This window comes from Mus caroli, unplaced genomic scaffold (genome assembly GCF_978045245.1).
Source record: "Mus caroli unplaced genomic scaffold, Mus_caroli_1 scaffold_14, whole genome shotgun sequence".
NCBI classification, from domain to species: Eukaryota; Metazoa; Chordata; class Mammalia; order Rodentia; family Muridae; genus Mus; species Mus caroli.
The window spans coordinates 30681592-30705271 of NW_028227269.1; the positions used below are offsets into that span (position 1 = coordinate 30681592).

General features: G+C 40.6%; 1 long non-coding RNA gene across 1 annotated transcript in view; it reads left to right on the top strand.

Annotated features, from left to right (window-relative positions):
- The first annotated feature begins 1208 nt into the window (after window positions 1-1208).
- Window positions 1209-23680, top strand: part of LOC115032763 (uncharacterized) — a 115644-nt gene continuing 93172 nt past the window's right edge. Inside the window, exons 1-2 of the long non-coding RNA XR_003838383.1 lie at window positions 1209-1298; window positions 6487-6576. This is a non-coding gene — a long non-coding RNA (uncharacterized LOC115032763). The remainder of the gene's footprint in view (window positions 1299-6486; window positions 6577-23680) is intronic.

The window sequence follows — 23680 nt, forward strand, 5'->3', positions numbered from 1 at the left end:
TTAGGGCCCTCAAGGTCTAACCAATATAATAATCCTCATGGACACACCCTCTGGTGTGCACACCCTCTGGTGTGCCTCTCTAGTTAATTAATCTTCTAGACATCTCTCAGTTCAATCAAGTTGAAAATTTAACCATCTTTTACTCTGATTCTCCTCTCTACTCCATTGTATGATGTTGACCACTGCTGGCTTTATTATTCCCATACAAAAGAGTTAGTTACTAAGCAAACTAGTCTTTATCCCTGACTTAAGTTGAGACTGTGCAAAAGGACCATGCTCTATCCTCAAAGGCAGAAAGCTCAGCTTCCTTCACATTCTCAACAGAAACTTGCTGAACACACATCAGCATCTACCAAGAAAGGCAGTAGGGGAAGATTCCATTAGGACACACGACTGGGGATGGGAGATTGGTTTTTGTGTTGGCTTTGTATAAATGGGAACATCATGGTCCTGATAACAACTTACCCTCAAAAGAGTTAGGTGACTGGATGTGAATCTGATCCATGAGTAGAAGCTGAGAACAAGGGGACAAGTGGCTGAATGTCAATATCATAGGCCGCGCATTGTGAGACTGGACTTTCCCAGGGAGAAGAAAATGTTGGCCCATGAGTGAAGCACACAGGTATTGTTGGCATGGGGAAAATAAAAGCACAAAGCTAAGATGGAGTACTCAAGAGAATAAGAAAATGAAAAATAATATCTGAGATGGAAGAAGCCTGAACATATATAATCAGATTAAAGCAATTGCTTTAATATTTTTTTGGAAAAGTGTTATATAATGGTATTTAATGGCTGTCTTGTTATCTATCACAGGTTAAAAAATATTAGAAAGTAGTCTTAAAATAGGATTGTACATGATTCAAAAAAAATAAAAAAAATATTTAGAGCTTCCATAGCTTTTAGTGAATGATTGAGATTGTGGGTCACATTATTTCTTCTTCATATGTTTACATATTTCTTGTTATACGTGTATGATACACACATCTTACTAGTTTGTATTTATTTGTTAACAGTTTTTAAGCATGAGAACTTAAAAAAAAAAAGCCTTTCTCAGTGATTCTAAATTGAATCTATGATGCAATTTATAGCCATTAGAAACTGGCCACTCCTGACTTGGGATATTTTTGGTTTAATGATGACAGTTGTTTATAGAACTCCGTGTCCCTGCTCCTCCCAAGTGAGACCTGCTGACTTGGTGCTCAGGAAACTTTAGTCTGTTTGGGTACTAAGAAAGCAAAGCTGGAGAGAAATTTCACATCTCTTTTCTACCGACCTAGGGGAGGCAGAGTGGGCCAGAGGTAGGTATGGTTGTTGACTGTTCTCTGTGTTGTCTCCAGCTCCTACACTGCCCCAGCATAAAATTTCTTGCAGGATGGTATTATTTATTCTTTGACATTTCATGCATCTGTACAATGCATTTTTACCCAATTCTCCACCCCAACTCTTCCTGACACCCCTGTCACAGACCTTCATATCTTCTTCTTTGTGTGTGTAACCTACGTAGTGTTGTTAGTGATGCATACGAGCAGGAATCCTTGTTCTGAAGCTAGACCATGCTCCTCCATCATGCCTCACAGAACAACATTATCAAGGAAATCCAAGAGTGAGAGCATCACAAGTACTTAAACAAAGGACCAACGCTCTCTAACAGTACAGCAAGCCGATGCTATTTTAACCTTGTAATCCTTTGATGACTATCTACAGTGTGCCCATTTTTCCATTTTTTTAAAAGCATTATTATAGTGTATAAATATTTTTCTTTATAGCCATAAGCCTGAGTTACTAATAATATTAGCCAGGTTGTTGAAAACATCCCATTTGTTAGAATACTTATTAAGGTTTTCATATTTGCATTTTCCCCAGCTAACATAATGCAGTTTCTGTTGAAGACTTCACAGGCATGAAATAATTTCTATTGGAAACATATATTTTTTATTGTATCACTTAAGAGTGAACATCTAAGACAGTTTCAATAGCGATAACAAAGGAAAGGAGATCCTGACATAGTTTTCACCTCTCTTTGCTTCGTGTTGTAGTGATGGAGAGAGTGTTAAATTGGGACTGGAGACACAAGACAAAATGAGGTGCTTGTTCATGGCTTTGCTAAGTGAAAAGATCCCTTCACAAACTAGAACACCCAATGGCTAGGATGTTCTTCTTCCCGTTTTTCCTATTCCAGATTTCCTTGTGGAAGTAGACATGATACTAGTAGCAGAGGCTTTACAGGGGTGAGGTGAGGTGAGGTCACAGCTCCTGCCTGTACTTCTCAGCAGTGTGCATTCATCCCAGTCTCCTGTGAAGTTCTGACTTCATCCTCTTCACTGTCTAACTGCCTCCCACTCCTGGCCTCATCCTCCACTTGTTCTCCTGTCCTCTCAGTCCCAAACAAAACATTTTCATGTAACAGACACACACACACACACACACACAGCATAGAGTTTTAGTCACCCCCACCCCACACACACAAGAAACCCACTAAATTGTTTGTTTTCTTGAATGCAACTGAAGATTATCCTACTAAATAAACTAAGTCGGCCTTGGAAAGAAAACTCCATATTTTTCCTCATTTGTGGATTCTAGATTTTATAGACACAGGTCATATAACTATGTCTGACATGAAAGTAGAGGGGAGACTGTGTAAGACAACAAAGAAGAAAATAGGAACGAGAAAAGGCAGGGGAAAGGTGTTCAAATTATGTTTATGTATTCTATAAAGATGTTATCATGAAACCTAGCACTTCCAAAGGACGAAGCACTGTACTGCTCTCAACATTCTTATCTTCCGAACTCCTAGAAACAGAGCACTGAGTCCTGAGCGTCCAATGCCTTTCTAACCCAAAGTTCAAATGCGCCATAATCCTTCCAAAACACAGAGTCAAGTCTACCCCCAAAATAACTCAGGATCCTGGTTCAAATTTCTGTCTTAGTTGGGATTTTTTACTACTGTGATAAAATTCCATAGCCAAAAGCAAGTTGTGAGTGGAAAGGCTTATTTTTCTTATGCCTCTATGTAATCTCCCATCACTGAGGAACTCTGGGACAGGAACCTGGAAGTAGGATCTGATGCAAAGGCCATGGAGGAGTGCTGCTTACTGGCTTGCTCGCTGTGCTGGCTAGTTTGTTGTCAATTGGACAAAAAGCTAGAATCACTAGAGAGAAAATGCCTCCATAAGATCCAGCTATAGACAGACATGTAGAGCATCTTCTTAATTAGTGATTGATGAGAGAGGGCCCAGCCCATTATGAGTGGTGCTGTCCCTAAGCTGGTGGTCTTGGGTGCTATAAAAAAAGCAGGCTGAGAAAGCCATGGGAAGAAAACCAATAGCAACATTCTTCCATGGTCTCTGCATTAGTTCTGTTGTGGATAGCCCTGGGACTAATTATATTTGATGTTAACTCAGTTCTCCTGTGAGTGGCTTCGAACAAGAAATGAGTTAGCACTCAGGTGATTTCCTGTAAACCTGCTTCCCACCTTAATTTGTAAAATTAAGGAGAGTTGATAATTTGGCAGATAAAAGGGGAGGTGGAGTGGAAGGTGGAGAGAGAGAGAAGAAGGAGAAAATGGTAGAGAGTACACATAGGAGGGTGAAGAGGAGAAGCAGGGCAGAAGCACATGGCCTGGAGAAATCACAAGTTCTAAGGGGTCTCATAGATGTGGAAGATGTTAGTGTAGTGGTAGATTTGCCCAATCTAGGTGCACAGCATGTATTCATATTAACTGAGTTATGGTCTCGTTGCTGGGGCATATTTGGGTTGGAGGTTTACCGCAACATAGTTCTCTACCTTCAGGTTCCTTTTTTGTTTGATTTCTTGCCCTGACTTCACTCAGTTTGAAATAAAGTTGCTTTTGGTTCCAGTGTTTCATCACAGCCACAGTAACCCTAAGACAAAGAAGGTGAAGGAGCTCCCAGAGTTAAATTTCTGACACATTGCTTGATAGGTATCTGGCATTTTTGTACCAATCACACTCTCTGCTGGACAATATTAATATGTACTAAAGGAATTGTGGAATGGCTAGTAGATGTGGCAGCAAGGAGACCATAAAACATTAGGTCATGGCCACAAGTCCTTGAGAATTTGTCAGCAAACAAAAGCCAAAATTAAGCAAAGCCCAGGAGATCTATGTGGTGTAAGACAAGGATATTAATTGATCACGGTAAGAACAGTGGGTGGTCATGAATGAATCACCTGATTCAGGTTCCTGCTGATCCTTCATCTTCTGAAGCTACTTTCTTGACCCTGTAGGCTCTGTGAGGACCAGGTGCATAATTTTCAAATCTAGTGAAAAATCAAAATGCACGTTTTCGTACTCCAGCTTAGAAAATTGAGAAAGAAACAGTCTTAACTTGAAGGGGGCCATGTGCCAAGTATGTTCTCCATGGATTTGAGCAGCTGTAGTGGTTGGTATAAAATAATGCCCAGCTGAGTCTTATTCTGTCTTATTTGTTAATAAAATTCTGCCTTTGAATTTGGGTACTTCCAACCTTTTTGTTTTTTATCTTTGAAATGAAATAAGTTTAAAATTTAATGCATTTGACTCAGTTTAATAGTTTGTTGTTATTGAATGTAAAAGAAAGCTGATAACATCATGTGATTCACAATTGCTCATTAACAACTGGACTAGCAGGTCACCTTATCCTGAGCTCACAGACGCAAACATTATGAGGGATAAAACACAGAGGACCCCATTTTGGAATGGTGGCTTCCATGATAATTTAGATGGCTTTAGAATTTAGTGGGCTATGGAGATGACTACAGATAAGACTATCCAGTTCTCAGGCTAATCCCTTGAATAAACCATGTAGAGTAGGGTGTACACCTGACAGGGGAGAACTAGTTACCAGTCTATTGATCACTGAAACTCAGCTTAAAGACATTAATTTCTGTGATTACAAAAAGAGTCTCTGAGGAGCTGGTCTCAGCTGGCAAGGTAGGTATTCTAGATGATATCACATTTACTAAACGTGTGACTTTGGATCTGAAACTGTGCTAAATACTTCACCACTTTTTAATTACTTACTTGAGTCATCACCAAAAGTATTAAGAGGAATTGTGCTGTTCATTGTACAGTAGAAAGAACCAAGATTTGGCTTACATTTACTAAGAAGTAAGTCAGATGATCTTTCCTAAAGGGATGTCATGAGCTTGTGTGTGAGCACATGTGCACACTCTTGAGCACACACACATACATACACAGACACACAGAACACACATACAAATATACACACACACAGACACACATGCACAGACAAAAGCACAGACACATAGACACAGATACACACATACATACACACAGACACATAGACACAGATACACACATACATACACACAGACACACAGACACAAACATAAACACACATACAAACACACAGAGATGCACACACATACTTTTTCAGTCCCCAGAAGAACCCCATGACATACCAAAGTAATGATTATTCCAATGTCTAACTTGGTGAAATATTGAGTTTTTATTTTATTTTTATGTCCCCTCCCTCCAGGATTGCTCCAGAAAGGAGTCCAGAGAATCCTTTAGAACAAAGGGAAATATCTGATTTTGATGTCCTTTCAGGTGATATGGGAAGTTCCACACCAAGGGATTTAGTCTGAGATAGCCTATCTGACAAGAAGAATGGAGAAGCCAGATACTGAGTAGGACCCTAAATTAGAGCTGGGAGCTCCACACACGCACGATGCCTTGTTTTTTTTGGTTTTTTTTGTTTGTTTGTTTTTTGTTTTTTTTTTATTACGTATTTTCCTCAATTACATTTCCAATGCTATCCCAAAAGTCCCCCATACCCACCCCAACTTCCCTACCCACCCATTCCCATTCTTTTGGCCCTGGCATTCCCCTGTATTGGGGCATATAAAGATGCCTTGTTAACACTGTCTCAGATAAAGTGTTAGAGTTGCTTTTGGGCATAGCCCAATTTCTTCAGACTGTGGCACCCGTGGCCAAGCTCTTAAAGAGGCAGGGTGGTGAACTAGCACTCCACCTCCCTATCAACATGGAATCTCACCAAATCTAGAGATTGAACCTAGGCAAAATTATGCCTACTCTTCTTCGAACCCAAGCCACTAATTCAGCTCTGTGGGGATCACTGCTCACCCACAGGTGTTGGTGCCGCATCCTTCCCCATCACCCCTGGTTTCTCCAAGAGAAAAATCCTATGCTAATCTCAGCAGGGTTTCCTAGTATTTGCATCTATAGAAAAGAGTCTATTGGAATAGACAATCTTGAATATTGATTCTCAGCCTTGCCTACAGCAGGAAACCTAACAGAAAAGTCTCACCAGCCACCTGAAAGGAAGCTTCCTCAAGCTTGTGTTTAATTTATGAAATCCATGAGAATTCTGTGTTCTTTCCCATGTCCTGTTTATGTTATGGTTAAAAGAAAATATTGTGTTAAATTGCTTTCCTTACTTTTGATTAGAGCATGAATCAGTGAAATGTTTAATTTTACATTCCCACCCACTCTATATCTTTAAGGCACTCTTGGAACATGGGCTGGATTTATCCTGTAAATTCCTGTCATCGCTGGATCCTCTATGAATCTTGCATCCAAGATACATAAAAGCAGTAAGTTATTTTTAAGTGAAAAATAGAATTTTAGTATGAGAAAGAGGGTTGAAAGGGGAATGTATCTCCTCTTAGAGACTCCAGTCATTCCTCACTGGGCCATTTTCTTGAGAAACCCATCATTCTTCAGAGTGACATAGAGACTCCTGATAAGACTAATGCTGAGATTGTGTGTGCTCTTCAACAGGCATCTGACGTACTCATTAGAGTTGGCATGGCATGCTTAAAAGGACCATAGCCACTGGACATATCCAAAGGAGCAATGTAAACCACCACTCACACTATTGGAACACTAGAGTGCTAGACAACTGACTTTTTTTAAAAGATACTGTTTAATCTTGTATGTGGTAGACTGTAGAAGCCTTCTGAGACACTGTTACTCTAAATTTTACAGGTATGAAAATTGTGGCTCAAAGAGATGAAGTAGTTTGCCCAATAAGGCATGCTAGTAGCTGGTAACGGCTTGGCAACATCGATGGGTTCTATAATGGCCATTCCCTCTTTCCTTGCTAATAATAGAGCCATGATTGATTTAAGTGGGCTGTTTGGGTTCAGACCAGGACAAGGGACTGAGTTACATGTTTTATATATCAAAGTAGAACTGGTCTCCAGGTTCTCCTGGCATCCCTCAGTCCTTACCTGGTATACCCTGCCCCCAAACCTGATCTTCCAGTCCAGGAGCCTGGCTGGTTACCCTCCCCCCAGAGACTCCTTCCTGTATAATCCAGACATTTTGCTTCCTCTTCCTCCTCTTCCTCTCCCTTCCCCTCCCCTGACCCTCCTCCTCCCTCTCTTCTCTCTGCACACACTCTATCTCCCACCACCACCCATGGTGACTCCTCTGGCCTCAATCCTTGGGGCCAGTGAGAAGCTTCCCAATAAACCTGCCTTTAATATAATATAATCTGGCTTGAATTGGCTCACTTCACCAGCAGAGAAATAATTTATCACCCTCAAATTTAGGGAACAGGCAGGGTGGAGAATAGTTGTGGGTTCTGGAAGGTTCTGCTGACCTCTGACCCACTTCTATATCTATAGTTTCCTGGGCCTAAGTGAGTATAGCCTGTCTCAGTAAGGCACTTGCTGATATTCAATGACAAATTAATCTTACAATTTCTTATTATAAACATTTTGGTTTGAAAGACAAATTGAAAACACAGTGAATAAGTACCAGATACCCATCTACGTTTTAAAAATCCACAGCCACCTTGATAGTTTGCTTTCTGTGCTATTGGTGACTTATGACTGGCTGCATTGACAGTGCTAGAGGTGTCTGACAGTAATTCCTTCTCAGCTTTACCGTTGCACGGTGTGCCTTTTAGTTTTATAATACATTTCATTGCTTGGAAGATAATAAATTTATCAAGAATAAATATATCACCTAATTCTATCACTCTGTAATAAATAACTGAGAGTTTTGTCATATCTCCTTCAATGGTGCATGTGTGTGTGTTTATGTGTTTAATGCTCTGTTAGAATGGATTTTATATGCTTTTTATTTAATAAGTCAATGATTGTTTTTCTTTCTTTTAAAGAGATTTTTCCTTGTTTTGAGTGTGTGTGTGTGTGTGTGTGTGTATGTATGTGTGTGTATGTGTGTATATGTATGTATGTGTAGGGGTATGTGTAAATGTGTATGTGTGTGTAGATGTGTGTGTGTGTGTATGTGTGTAGGGGTGTGTGTGTGTGTATGTGTGTGTAAGAGTATGTGTGTAGGTGTGTATATGTATGTGTGTGTATGTGTGTGTGTAGATGTGTATGTGTGTGTGTGTGTGTATGTATGTGTGTGTAGGTGTGTGTATGTGTAGGGGTGTGTGTAAATGTGTATGTGTGTGTAGATGTGTGTGTGTGTGTGTGTAGGGGTGTGTGTGTGTGTATGTGTGTGTGTGTGTGTGTGTGTGTGTGTGTGTGTGTTTGTAGGTGTAGGATATGCACATGAATGCAAGTGCCCACAAAGGTCAGACTCCTGATATGGGTGCTGGGACTCAAACTGAGGTCATCAGGAAGAGTAGTATAATCTCTTGGCCACTGAGTAAGCTCTCCTGCCCAATAGTCAATGATCACAATATTATATGCTTAAATATTTCAAAAGTGTTTGTTAATAGCTATGTGATACTTAACTGCATAAACCTTTTAATTTATCTAGCTCCAAAAAGTTAAATATGAGTAGCATTTCCACTCACGTATAAGTAACCGTGTAACTGTTCTTGCATATGCTTCTGGGCTTTGGCTTTTATTCTGAAATTGTGTTTCTTAGCTTGGTAGATAGAGTGAACAATTCAAGGCTTACTAGCACATATTTTTAAGTAATTTCAGAGAAGAGTGTAACAATCAGCCTGGGGCTGTATCATGGTTGTCAACAGCATGAGGGTCTTTATGGAGTGCAGATGTATTATGAGAAAGGCTCAAAGATGAAAAGAACAAGGTATTCCTGAGTCCCCTGGTTGATTTCTGTGCCACTTCCACTATGAACACTTGATGGGTCTTTATCTTCTCCTGTGAAGAAGCCTCAAGATACACAGTCTGAGAAAATACCCCAAGCTAGGAAAAGCATTGGGTTAAAATCCAAAAGGATGGAATTCTTTCTGGATCTTTTTTATGTCACCCAGTGGTACCAGAACTATATGCAAGAGCTGCCAGTAGATGTGTTGATTTCTTAGGCAGAATCTAAGGAGCCATCCAAGACCTATACATTCTCCAAATTGTATCTTTCTCTGCATTATTTCTAGGACTGTGAATATGGTGAATTCATGTGATACAGCTAGACTTAGAGTGCTTATCTGGACAAGATTTACTTGATTTCACAACCCTTTAAAATTTGACTGTAGAAATTATAGACAGAAGTTAGATTTGAAGTGAAAAGTGGGTTTGATACATTGGATTCTTCATAGCTTTCTTTGAAAATAGATAAGGTCATATGGTCAGGCAGTCTGTAGGAACCTAGAGCAATCCTTGAACACAGAAATCTTAATTCTCCAAGGACAAAGAAGCAAATTTGTCATCGACCTAATGGGAAACAAACTTGGCGAAAGTGATTTGGAAGGACCAACTTTCATCACAAATACATTCCTTTACTGTACCCACAGGGAGGATAGATCTACCTGCACTGGTAAGAGAGCTTCCCCCTACTAGATCAATAGGAAAATAGACTGTTGGTTCTCCCTTTGGACTTCATAATATGCCCTTGAAAATTAATAAGCTCAATAGGAACACTTCTATATCCTGGTAATTTCAAATGAGCTAGCTGTAAACTAAGCCAACATTTTCTATTTTCAGGAGGCAGGTACATGTGGAAAGTTCTTTTATCGTTAAAATATCAAGCTCAGACTCGGATGAAAAGTAGAAATCTGTTCATAAGCACATAGATTTGCAAGGCTAAGCCAAGGGAAGTCAGGGGTTGCAAAACTGACCCTGGCTCCCCCCACATTTTAGAGCATGCATAACTATCTGACATGTTGATTTGACCAGCCTGCATCCTGAATGTGCCCAAGGTGACAGAACACAAATATTAATGAAATGACACAAGCTTGAACCCATTCTACATATCTATGACGAAGAAATACAAGAATAGAGAAATATGTGGTTCTGTATTCTTATAGGGTAACAAAATTAAACTAGAATATATGTATTAATATACATAAATCTCAAAAAAGTGCAGTGAAAAAGAGTATAGAATAACATCATATAACACCATTTATAAAACTTTAAAATGCAAAAGGATACCATATGCTACTTATATACATAAATGTATAGCAAATTTTAAAATGTTCATCAAATTAATAATAACAAAACCAAAATACCGGTTCTCTCAGGAGGGTTTGAAAAGGCATATCGAGAGAGCTTTAAAAGTGCCTATTTCTTCTTCAATTTTTTAAAGATTTATTTTCATTATTTTTAATTATATGCTTGTTGTGAGTGTGGATACCCACAGAGGTCACAAGGGATCAGATGCTTGGCCTATAGTTACAGGCAGTTGTGAACTGCCTGACATGGAACCCAAACTTGGGTTTTATGCAAAAGCAGTTTGCACTTTTAACTACCACTGAGCTGTCTCTTCAGCGTGATATATCTTACTTCTTAAGCTAGGTATTAGGTATTACAATAGTTTACTTTTTAAACTATGTGGTGGGCACTAGGGCATCATTATTTTATTCTTGGTACTTTTGTATGTCTTAATTATATTTCTTAACAAGGTAGAGATTGATAAAAATACTTGTCTTAGGATGAACTAAGTCTTTGCATGCCAGGAAGACAATTTGGGCAATAAAAAGCACATTGAATTCAGAATATAAAGAGTGAAGATCTAGTTCCAGCTCTGCCCCTAATTAGCTCATGAATCATAAATCATGTTTGCTCTCAATGTTGCATTCTCCTCCTCTGAAATCATTGTTATTTTCTTTCAAAATGAAGTCTTTCCAAATGCAGTCTGTATTCCTCAAGAACAAGGGCACATGTTTACCTTATATTTTGAAAGGCTTTGGCACTGTCCAAAGAAGTTTTAAGTAAACTTTAAAACCTTTCTGAGAGGGTGATGCACTAATATACCGGGACTTAATAATAACTCACAACAAAGGCTTTTCTTTGATAGCTCTCCTAATAAAGTATGTCTCTGGTTGCAAGCAAAGCACATATTGTTATCATGTCAATCAAACTCTCCAGCAAGAATTCCAAAAGGATGCTTCCTGATGGTAGCTGGCATCGCTTTCTTAAGGATAGAAGGCTCAAATGCACTGTGTTCCCTCCTCACAGAGCAATGGGGTAGGTACTTTGGATAATGTACACATCTCCTATTCCATGTGACTTTTCACCTATCTCTGAACCCCTCTCTTCCCAAAGTGTGACTTGAGAAATCCTTTGCATGCTACTTTGTTTGGATGGTTTTCTCAGCATTTTCTATTCATTATACTTTTAGAGTTATTATTAACAGGGAGATTTTTTAAAACCAGGAATTGGAATGAACAAAACACTTGCCCTATGATGAGAAAAACAGGGCCAAGTTCTTATCTCGCACCCTGATAAGCAGAAGATGGGGTTTGAACAGGTACATAATTGTGTCTGGCAAAGAAACCATTTTGGGAAAAATTCACAAGTCTCACAGTGGCTATCAGTGTTAGACAATATGGCTGAAAAGGCAGGTTAGCTATGGGGAAATACTCAATACAATACAACCAATGCCAGAAAATGAACTGTCTAATATGTGTCCTTGAACACCAAATACCAAGGACTGTAACTAAGGAAAAGGTTGTTGAAATGATTAACTTTGAACTTTGGTAGTAAGTTGAAATGCTTATGAGGAAAAATCGGGACTAAGAGGCTGCCATGTCTCTTGAGACATGAATGTTTGGGCGCTGCCCTGTGTGGTGGTGAGCGTGTTCTTCGTTCATTTCCTCAGCAGGCCGTCAGGAGGTGAAGCTTGAAAAGGAGACTTTTAGTCCTAGCTTGTATTGTCTCCTTGTCCCTTTGGGCAAATGGTTACTGCTCCTTTGGAGAAAGGCCAGGAGATTTCTCAAGTGGCTGAGTGAGCAAACTGGAGCACAGTCTGTCCAGTGACTTAGATTGAGTTTTGTTTGTGAGACACACAGAAGTCACAGTTCTGTGGGAGCAAAGCCAAGCCCAACTTGGAATCTGGGGAGTGAAAGGCTGTAGAATTTTGCTCTGACTCCCACTTTAACAATAAAAAAAAAAAATGTGTGGAAAAGATTTGGAGCTTAAGTCTTTACATGGACCAAAAACTGGTTGTTATAAACAATGGATAGTTACTAAGCAAATGATCCTAAGTAGCTAAGCGTACCTAGTGAGGGACACACACGAGTCAGGGTCAAGTCAGAAATAAGGTGGGGAGATAATTAAGGAGGTCACCAGAAGGGATGGAAAGTTTGGGAACAAGTGCTATTGGGGTATACATAGTGAATAAAATTAACTTGGGCAAATAATGGTATAAATTTGAGTTTGTACAGAATGCAAGAAGAAATGTCCTTAAAGAATGGTGTGTGATATGGCCTGAAAATGGGCTGGCCACACACATTTTAAATCCCAGAACTTTGAAGGCAGAGGCAGTCAGATATCTGAGTGTTCCAGGCTAGCCTGGTCTACACAGTGAGTTCCAGGATAGCAAGGGTTATACAGAGGAACACTGTCTCATAAAACAAAACAAAACAAAACAAAACAAAACAAAACAAAACAAAACAAAACAAAACAAAACAAAACAAAAAACCGAGCGGGGGTGGGGGGTGGCAAATTGTGTGGTAAACACAGGGCTGTCAGATTGCTTTTCAATAAAGAGAGTCTCCTCTGCCAAGGTCGTACCTGTCCACAGACCCACATCCAGTGAGTACCTAAGTTACCAAATGAGCTGTCATATGATATAGGGTCATGAAAGTATTAAAAGTCACTTTGCACTGCATTCCAGAAGTGTCCAAGGCTTCTACCCTGTTCCAATACACAGTGAGTCTAAGCTGTTCAGAGCTGTGGAGGAGAGTGTGACCAGGCTAGGGAATAGGCTAAGAGCTTGCCCACTTGGAATTTGTAACAGGAAATGAGAACAAGATTTCTCAATAGGGGACTTAGAATAACAAGGCCAAGGGACTCTTTACCACCCAGTCTACCGTTACATTTAATTGATGTATTTGTTCAGTGGCTAGATGTGGTCATTTATTATAATTATTAATTTACCATCAAATAGACTTGAGGAAAGGGACAATGAGTCATGCCAGCCATGTGCCAGCCAGGGTGGCCAGGACATCTGCCCATGAACTTATAGACACATCTAGCAGCTTGCAGTCACACTGTGCACAGCATTCATAAACAGATTTATTTCCACATGTTACAGGCTTTGAGAGAGTATGCCATCATCTTCAACCCTTCTGTACTACTAAGGAATCTGTCTTCTGCCCAGGAAACTTGATGTCTGCTGTCTTCCACTCAAGGCTCAGGGTCCTAAAATACTTGTTTATTAGACGATTATCTTCTATCTCTTCCTGCCCTTCTGGTTAAGATCAAGTGTGGAAGATCATCTTCTGGCAGTGTTCCTCATTCTTGTGTTGTTGCATAAAGTTAATAACAAATTATAAAACCGGTTACTTGAGTGCTGGCAACAACCAACTCCAATCTACAACTGTTCTTCTGTCGTTTTCATTTCTGTGTATTTGTATTTTCATTGTTTTCCCCATCATCATCATCATCATCACCTCCACCACCACCACTACCACCACCACCACCGTATGTTAATTGTTTAAAACAATGGGGTTTGTCATAGCATTTTCATGTATGTGTAGTTTACATTGATCCCATCAGACAAACACGCCCCTCTCTTGTGTCCTCTTCTATCTTGATGGTCCCCTTTCTTTTCCCTAAATACTTTCCTTCCATTTTCACATTTATTTTTCATACAAAAATTTGTTTATTTGTAGTGCTATGGATTGAAGCCAGGGATTTGTGTGCTACAGACAAATGCTCTACACTCCTAATCCTTCTCCCTATTGGTTTGTTTGGTTTTGTTTTTTGTTTTTGTTTTTGTTTTTGTTTGTTTTGTTTTGAAATCTAGAATCTGGGGCTAGGAGATGGCTCATTGGTTAAAGACATTTGGTGATCTTGCACAGTACCCAAGTTCAGATCCCAGATGGTCTCCATGTGTGTGCACGCACACACACACACACACACCCCACAGAAATGAAAATAAAATAATTATTTAAAAATAAGTAAATAAATAAACAACATATGTGTTCTGGATTCTTTTCTATGTATTCTGGATATAAACCTAGTATTAGATAAGTGTCCAGCAAACTTTTCCTCTCATTATGTAAACTATCTCTTCAATTGTTCCCTTTGCAGTACAGTTTTTAATGTGATGTAATTTCATTTATTAATCCTGTTATTGGTCCCTGAGATGTTAGTGACATACTCAGAACTGCTACCTGTGTGTGTGTGTCTTCAGATATTGCTCCTATGTTTTTCTCTAGGTTCAAAGTTGCAGGTCTTTAAGATTTTTTTTTGAACCATTTTGAGTCAATTCTTATACAAGGTGGGAGAAAGAATCTATCCTACATGTGGATACCAGTCTTCCCAACACCTTTTATGTACTAAAGATGATGTCTTTTCTCCAACATACATTTTTGGGGCACTTTCTGAACAAATAGACAGTTATTGCTGTGTGGGTTATCTCTGTATGTTTTGCTCTACCCCACAGTACACACCTGTTTTCTGTCAGTACTGTGCTGGTTTTATTGCTGTGGTTCATGAGCCTAATCTGAAATGAGGAGGTGTGTGGTTTGAATAGGAATGACCCCCTTAAGCTCATGTATTTGAATGCTTGGCACATAGAAAGTGGCAATATTAGGTGGTGTGGCCTTGATGGAGTGGGTGTAGCCTTGATGAGGGAAGTGTGTCATTGTGGAGGCAGGATTTGAAGTCATATATGCTCAAGCTAAGCCCAGTGTGGTACACAGTCTTCTGTTACCTGTGGATCAAGATGTAGAAGTCTTAGCTCCTTCTCTAACACCAGGTCTGCCTACATACCACCAATGTCTCCTGCCATGATGATAATGGACTAAACCTCTCAAACTTTTAGCCAGCCCCAATTAAATATTTTCCTTTATAAGAGTTGCCACGTTCATGGTGTCTCCTCACAGCAATGAAACCCTAACTAAGACAGGCGGTTTGATGATGCAGCCCATTCCCATGGTTCTAGGACTTTCTGTGCTTTAGTATCTCAGCTAAAATAGCTGTTACTATTCCATCCTTAATAATTTTAGGGTTTTCTCAATATTTACTTGTTTATCATGTGTATGTGTGTGCATTTGTGTGCAGGTGTGTATGCATGTATGTGGGTGGTATGGGTGTGTGTGTGCACTCTCATGCCACGGCACACATCTAGAGGTCAGAAGACAGCAGTTTCTCCTTCTGACATGTGGGGTCTTCAGGCTGTCTGGATTGATGGTCAGCAGTTTTACCCATTAAGGTACCTCACAGCCTGTTCCTCTTCTTTACCTAATTTTGTAAAATAATATATTTATTTAAATTTCTACAAGATCTGTTTTCATTTTGTGTGTGTGCACACATGTACACTTGAGTTAAGGTGCCTTAGGGAGGCAGAGGTTTCAGGTCTCCTGAAGTTAGAGTTGCAGGTGCTGTGAACAACGTAAAGTAGGTGCTTGAAACGGAATGTGGATCTTCTGCAAAAGCAGCATATGGTCTTAACCAAAAGCCTTCTCTCCAGCCCCAAGATTCATTTTGATTTTGAATTGTGTATATCTGTCTGTGTCAGGGGTTAGGGTGGGGGTGTGCGGGTTCTTTTTCAGGTCAGAAGAGGGCGCAAGAGCCCCTGGCACTGGAGCTGCAGGACTCAAGTGGATCCTCTAGAATAGCTGCAAATGCTCTCTACCACTCAGACATCACTGTAGGTAGTCCTTCTTTACCTAACTTTATGTGTGTACTTTCCCCCTATTTGGTAGTTAGAGTTCATGTTTTAGCTCTTTTCTTCTTCTCCACGTTCTTTTTCTTTTGTCATCCTTTCTTTATCCCACTTCTTCATTTTACCTTTGTAGTAATCTGGTGTCTCGCTCTTGAAGCTTTTGGCATTCTTTGTTCTGCACTTGGGATGTTTTAACTATAATATGGTATGGAGAGGTTCTTTTCTGGTCACGTCTACCTGGGGTTCTAAAAACAGACAGACAGGCAGGCAGGCAGGCAGACAGGCAGGCAGACAGACAGACAGACAGACAGACATTTCTTTCCCTATAGTTGAGAAAAGTCCCACTGTGGTTATATTGAATGGATTCTCTGAGCCCTTTGTCAATATCTTGACCCCCTCTTTGAGAACCACATATTCAAATTGTGTCTCCTGGCTGTGTTTCAGAACTCTTGACTGTTGAATATCAAGATTTCTTTTTCTCTTTCTTGGCTGTTCTCCAGTCACACTAGTTCCTTACCTCTGTCTTCCATTCCTATAATTCCTTCTTCCACTGTGTCTAACCTATTTGGAAGTCTCTCTGTTGAGTGTTTTCACTTGACTTACTGAGCTCTCTTTCCCAAGAGTTTCATTTCTTTTAATCTGTTTTAATTTCATTTTCGTATTTCTCTGTTGAACTTTTTGTCAAACCTGTTGACTTTTCTTGATCAGGTCTCACATTAACTTCTTTATTTTATTATCTGTTTGTTCCACTCCTCCTTAAGACCACCAATGATTTTAATAAGTAGACTTCTGGATTCTGTGGCACTCTGACCATTCCAATGTCTCTGTGTTCAGTTATTGAACTTTTAAAAAAAACTCCTGCCACCTCACTTTCTCATGCTACTTAACTGTCTGCATTGTCATCTAGACATACGTTGGGATAAGTAGCTGTTCTTGCTTTACATAAGAGCCATTTTAGTGAGCTGCTTTCTTCTAAAAGCTCATCACCCAACACTGCTAAGAGAGGAGAAAACAGAACTTAAGGAAAACCAACAAGACCAAAACCAGATATTAGAACACATGAAAAAATCAATTGGGAACCAACTATACCACCAATAGGGGGAAAGAAGAATCAATGTACGGTAAAACATGCAGTTAAAAATTAAAGGAAGACTACAAAGACAGCAAAAGGAAAAGAGAAAAGCTAGGTATAAGTCAGGTAAAAGAAGAACATGACAAAGAGAAAAGAAATGTGAGAGGAAAAAAAAATGAAAGAGATGAGAGGTGATCATAAACCTTTTAAAATGCAAAGATGGAGTCAGTTATAAAGAGAGGACTAAAAACAAAAGCATGGCTTTTTAAGTAAAAACTACACTCAAAAATGAGGGGGAAAAAGCAGGGGGGTGGCACATGCCTTTATTCCCAGCACTCAGAATGCAGAGACAGTCAGATCTCTGGGAGTTCAAGGTTAGCCTGATATACATAGCAAGTTTCAGGTGAGCTAGGCTACATGTCGAGATCCTACAAAAACCAAAACCAAAACCAGAACAAACAAACTAACAAACCCCACAAGGTTGGGGACGATACTTTCCAGGTTCTCTGATCCTGGAACCCATGATATCACAGGGCGCAATGAGTATAGACAAAACTATAGTTCATCGTTGTTGCCTCTGTGGCTCTGTGGTGTACAGGCAGAGTCTGGCAGGTGGAAAGAGGTCACCGCTGCATTAGCTCTGGAAACTTCTCTCTGCACACCCAGAGCTGGAATTCAGTTGCAATGGACTTTGTAGCTTGTAGGTTGGGCAGGTTTCTACTTGTCCCATCAGCTCTCCAGTTTGTGCTCTAAGACATGGCAAAGAGCCAGGCTAAGAAGTGTCCCTAGATATTGTGGGAGAGTAAGGGAAATGGAACACTGAGTTCTTCACTGGAGGGAGTTACCCTTGGGAACTAATAGTCTCAGCACTTTTAGATCAAGGCCATCAATAGACCGCACTGTGGATGGGGGAGGATACAAAAATTGAATACTCTACTGGCCATGGACCAGAGCTGTCAACTATAATTCACAGATGAGGGGGGCACCAACCATTGCCCCCCCCCATTGCCAAAGTACCTTTTGCCTTAAAGTTTCATTGAGTCTGTCCCTCAACTGCCTCTATATTGTCTCTGTGGCAAACTGTCCCCAGGTTCCTTAGCTGTGATCAAGTCACACAGTGGAGCTTGGTGATAGGACTCTGAGACACAAGGGGAGGGAGAATGAGTAATCCAATGGATATTCTTTCTAGTGCGGACATGCTGCAGAGGAAGAATGAAAGACCAAACTCTAGCATAGATTTCTGGGCTTGCAAGAATTGTGGATTTCTCCTGCAGTGAGGGCCACCAGTCAGTCCATGATTACCAACACTGCCTGCCTTAGCACGTGGTGGAACCTGCTGGTTGGGGATTCAGGTTATTTCCTTCTGTCACCTCTGTCTCTCTGCTTTTTCAATCTCAGTGGCTTTCTTCTCCCCACCCCCCAGCCCCCGAGAATGCAGTCTCCATGCCACTACCCCGACTCTTCTCTCTTCTCATTACAAAGGACATGTCTAATCTGCCATCTACCCAGGAAGCCTGCACGGTTCAGTTCCACACAGCTTCTCTTCTTAGCTTTGCATTGATGGCCTTAAGCACTGAGGTGATATGAAAGGGTGGACAATGTCACACTGGGCCTTTTGTTATTTTTTAATGGTTTTGGAAGAACCCCCTTGTTTTCATTCTGGTCTTCGTAAGCTTTACTTGATTTTGTCAATGTGGGAGAAGGAGGAAGAGAAGAAGGAAGGAAGAGGGGGGAGATAAAGACTTCCCTTCCTTTAACAAGTAGTTCCAAGTTTCAGAATGAGAACAAAGGGAAAACTGAGAGTGAGACTTGTCAAGGTCTGTTTCTGGATCTCCCACTCTGAACACTGAGGAATATAGCATTTTCTCCATCTGGAGGTATAGGTAGACATGATTTGCTTTAGGCCACGAAATATAATTAAAGTCCATGTGTGTTACTTGTGCGTAAAAGCACATATGTATTTCTTTCTCTTCTGCCATGGCAAAGTATCTGAATTAAAATGTAACTCTGTTTACAGTAACTGTGTGTCCAGAGTGGAGCGTGCCACCAATAATCATTCAACTAAGTCTGGTTAAGCCACTAAGGACTCCTGCTTCTCTTGCCCATTGCAGCTAACCTAACTACCCTAGCTAATTATTATAATAATACAGATTGGCCCTAGTGAAGCAGTATATATTAATACAGAGGGGCATATAATGAAAAAGTTGAAAATTTCTGTATTCTCTAACCTTATTTTATGGCTCATTCTTATATAACAAGAGATACCCAAAGGTTATTTAAGTATTTGAAAAATCTTCCAGTCTACAAGTTCAAATACAAAATAAGAGCAAGAGAGCACAAGGGAAAAAATGAAAATTCATAAAGCAGACAAGATAGAAAGATTAGAAATATTACAATACATCAATCTATCTAAGGAAAAATCAGAAAATATGAAAGTGCTCTTAAAAATGAAAGTGTTTAATGGCCAAAATTTCAAACTAATCCAATAAAAGTTTTGAGAGAGAACTCACTGGAATAGTGAAACAATTTAAAAGAACAACAAGAGAAGTGGGCAGAAAGTGTGAAAATGGAAAGTCGCTGTGGGTTGAATTATGTCCCCACATACAGATGTTAAATGAATCCTAATATCTCAGGTGACAGTATGTACACTTGGCAGCTGAGGAGAGAAACCATGAGGAGCCAAGGACATGATCTGTCAATGGTGTTCAGCAGCCTCCTTCCCAGTTCCCTTCCTGTTGGCAGCTATGAGCAGCTGCAACAAGACTGTACAAGGAACTAGAGCTCCCTCAATGTCCCACACCTTAGGTAGGCCTTAGCCCTCTACAGGGACAAGTGTGGTAGTTCTCAGCCTGCAGTCTGAGAACCTTGGCTCAGAAAACTCAATAGCTCTCTGGAACTCTCCTGTCACTCAGGGCCTACAGGTTCTCCTTCCTCTCTGGAGGAAGCTGCTACCACTTGGGAGCCAGGGAAAACAGTTGGATATTCAAGAACTTGGCACCAGGTAGCCCAGAATCACTGGAGCACACTTTCATTCACTAAGGTAATGAGTCAACCAGTGGGTAGAATTCTGAATGCTGACAGGATCCTTGGAGGACGAGAAACACTGACAATGAATTGCACTGCCTCTTGGTTGACAAAAGGGCCTGGTAGCTCCTAATTAAGAAATCAAATCGCCCTATAATGATGCCTTTGCTTATTAACAGAAACAAACATCAGAAGTCCATATAGTATAAACTTAACATGCTTGTCATTAACACTAGCATCAACTTTAGCAGATTTTAACAGTACTACAACAATGCTTTATAAGTCCTCACAGAGAGGTGCACCCCTCTCATCTGTCTTAGATACAGGATCCATAAGATGTAGTAAAGATTATAAGATTTATAAATAAATATTTTTTTAAATTCATGAAAAATAAAAATATTTGTGTGCATATGAGTGGTTTGCTTTCACTATGAAAATACACCATATCTGTGCAGTATTCCTAGAGGTTAGAAGAGGGGGCTCAATCCCTTAGAGCTTCAGTTACATGTGGTTGTTGGAAGTGTTACAGCTCTGAAGGGAAAGGTATCCTGGTAGTGAAGATCCAAGGAATACCACAAAAATCACATGTCAACAAACTTCACAGGACAGACTTATTGGGAAAGACACAAAGAGAAGAGTGGCTGTTTCTGCTCTGGGTGAGACGCAGCAAAGAACTGAGCAGGAAGCAGGCTTTATATAGGGTTCCTTATGGGGAAGGGGGAAGTTTTTCAAGGTGGCCTGGGATTGGTGGGATTTTGTAGTCTGTTCTTTGTCTTTCCTTCCTTCCTTCCTTCCTTCCTTCCTTCCTTCCTTCCTTCCTTCCTTCCTTCCTTCCTTCCTTCCTCCCTCCCTCCCTCCCTCCCTCCCTCCCTCCCTTCCTTTGTTCCTTCCTTTCTTTCTTTCTGAGGGTAGAGCTTGGCTGCCCCTTGGATTGGACCTTTACTGCCCTTAGAGTAGACTGGTGAGTGGTACATGGTACCCGGCTGCTCACACCTTGAGGGGCTTACAGTTGTGAGCTGCTGTGTGGGTGCTGGAAACCAAACCCTGGCCCTCTGCAAGAGTTGAGAGCGATGAATGTTCTGAACTGCTGAACCGTCTCTTCACCTCCAAGATGTAATAAAAGTTAAGTAAAACTGTGCAGGGGGAGCCCTGATCTGAAGGAACGGGTAGCATTAAGAGTCCCCAGTGCTGCCAATCTGCCTCCCTGAGAAAATCCCAAGTAGCAAGAAAGAGACATTCTGAAAGTTCTCAAGAATCGTGTTTGTTTTTGTTTTTGTTTTTTTAATAACACAAAAGGAAAACAATGACCTTCACAACAGTGACACTGAAAGGTGCAAGACATAGCATTTGTAACCTTTGGAGGACTCCTAACCATGTCTCAAAACATACCAGAGCTTCAGCAAACATGTTCTAATATACCTAAGATATAATCTTTATTAATATTATTATTATTAAATTATGTTTTTATTTACATTCCAAATGTTGCCACCCCTTCCCCAGTCCTCCTCCCAGAGTTCCTCACCCCACCCCCTCTTCCCTTTGCCTCTGAGAGGGTGCTCCCCTCCCTACTCCTCACCTCACCCCAGCCTCCACCATCCCCTTTTCCTGGGACATCAAGACTCTACATGATTAGGTACATCCTCTCCCACTGAGACCAGACAAGGCAGCCCTCTATTACATATGTGCCAGGGGCCATGGACCAGTCCTGTATGTTCTTTTGTTGGTGGCTTAGTCTCTGAAAGTTCCCATGGGTTCAGGTTAGTTAATACTGTTGTTCTTCCTATGGGGTTGCCATTCCCTTCAGCTCCTTCGATCCTTCCCCTAACTCTTCTATAGGGGTCCCCAACCTCACTCTAATGGTTTGCTGTAAGTATTTGTATCTGTCTCAGTCAGCCACTGGTAGAGCTCCATCTGGGGGCCCTGTCTATCTACTGGAGGTGGTCTCTTCAGGTTCCATCTCCCCACTGCTAAGGTCATTTCTGCTAAGGTCATACCCATTGAGCATCTCACATCCCAGGTCTCTGGGACTTTCTAGAGACTCCCACTGTCCCCCACCCCTTGCTGCAGCATATTTCCATCCGTTCTCCTGGCCTCTGGGCTTCTCTCCTTTCTCCCCCCTCCCCCATACCTGATCCAGCACTCCTAAGATATAATCTAAGATAATAGCAGTGCTTACATTTAGCTCCAGGGCTCTTTGGAACCACTGAATGGGGTAAACGCTGCCCTGCCCACCACTGCTGGAAAGCTGGGCTTTTGAGCTAGTACATGCACTAATATAGACCTGGACTCTAGCTCAAGCTGGACTCTGTCTGCAGAGCTGCTGTTTCTGGTCACTGTTCCTCCTGCCTTCAGAATAATAGCATTTAACCATGAAATGGCAACCCCAACATAGAAAAAAAAAAGGACATTCTCAGAATAGATAGCAGAGTGTAGGGGAGACACTCAAACTACAATAGTAAAAGAAAGGACTCTCAGAGAAATGGCTAGATGGGAAAAAGTTAGAAAAAGAAGTAGTTTATTGATAAGTTTGGTAGGGAAATAGTGAAACAGAAGAAAATATGAATTGTTATTCAACTTAAGAAACTAAAGTGATCGAATAATCACTGTTTATACCATATTTGAAACTATTTATGTATATACTGTATAAGCTCAATACTCGTTTAACAACAAAAAAAATGTAGAAAATACATTGTAAACTCAACTTTTAACTGTGACAAGGTAAAATGCTAGAGAATTCTCTATCCTCCTGTAAAAGCCATGTGTAACACCACACACACTTGTAGTTTGAGAAGCTAAGGCAGAAAGATGGGGAGACTGAGGGAAAGCTAGTTACCTGGGAAACAACGTGTGTGTGTGTGTGTGTGTGTGTGTGTGTGTGTGTGTGTGTGTGTGTGTGTGTGTTAACAAAATTCAAAGAAAACATTTAAGAACTTTGGACACTATACAAAAGCAAACAAAAGTTCAGGAAGCATTTCTGAAAATCTAATGGCAATTGGCTGAGAACCATGGAATGGGCAGCCTCTCAGCTGGGGATCTCTTGTCCCTCCATCTTATCTGAGCTGGGAAGAAAGTTTAAGTTTTCTGGGTCAGAACCTGCTGTGGAAAGACCAACGTCATAGTCAGAAAGAACTAACCAGATTGCAAACAGAGCAAAACCCCATGACTAGCAATCATTGTATTAGTGGCAAATTAGAAGGAAGCAGACACCATAGCTCTGCTAGACAACGGTATGGTCTTGCTAGGCATGGTAACACACACCCTTAGGCCCAGCATTCTGAAACAGGGGCAAGTAGGTCTCTGTGAGGTTGAGACTAGCCTTGTCTATATAGAAAGTTCCAAAACAGTCAGGGTTACACAGAGAGACTCTCTGTCTGTGCATGTCTAACTGGCTAAGGGTGGTTGTCTGCTCTTAGGAAAGTCAACTGATAAAATCTTCAAATGCCTGACCTGTGGGATTGTGTCTAATCTGGCTCTGCTGACAGAGGGTAGGAGTTTTAGGGATTGAAATGTTCTTTAATTCAGTGTGTTGCACATCGTTGGGAGAAAGATTCTTCTGATTAAGTCTAAGTCAGTTACTAGGATAACAACTTACAGGTAAA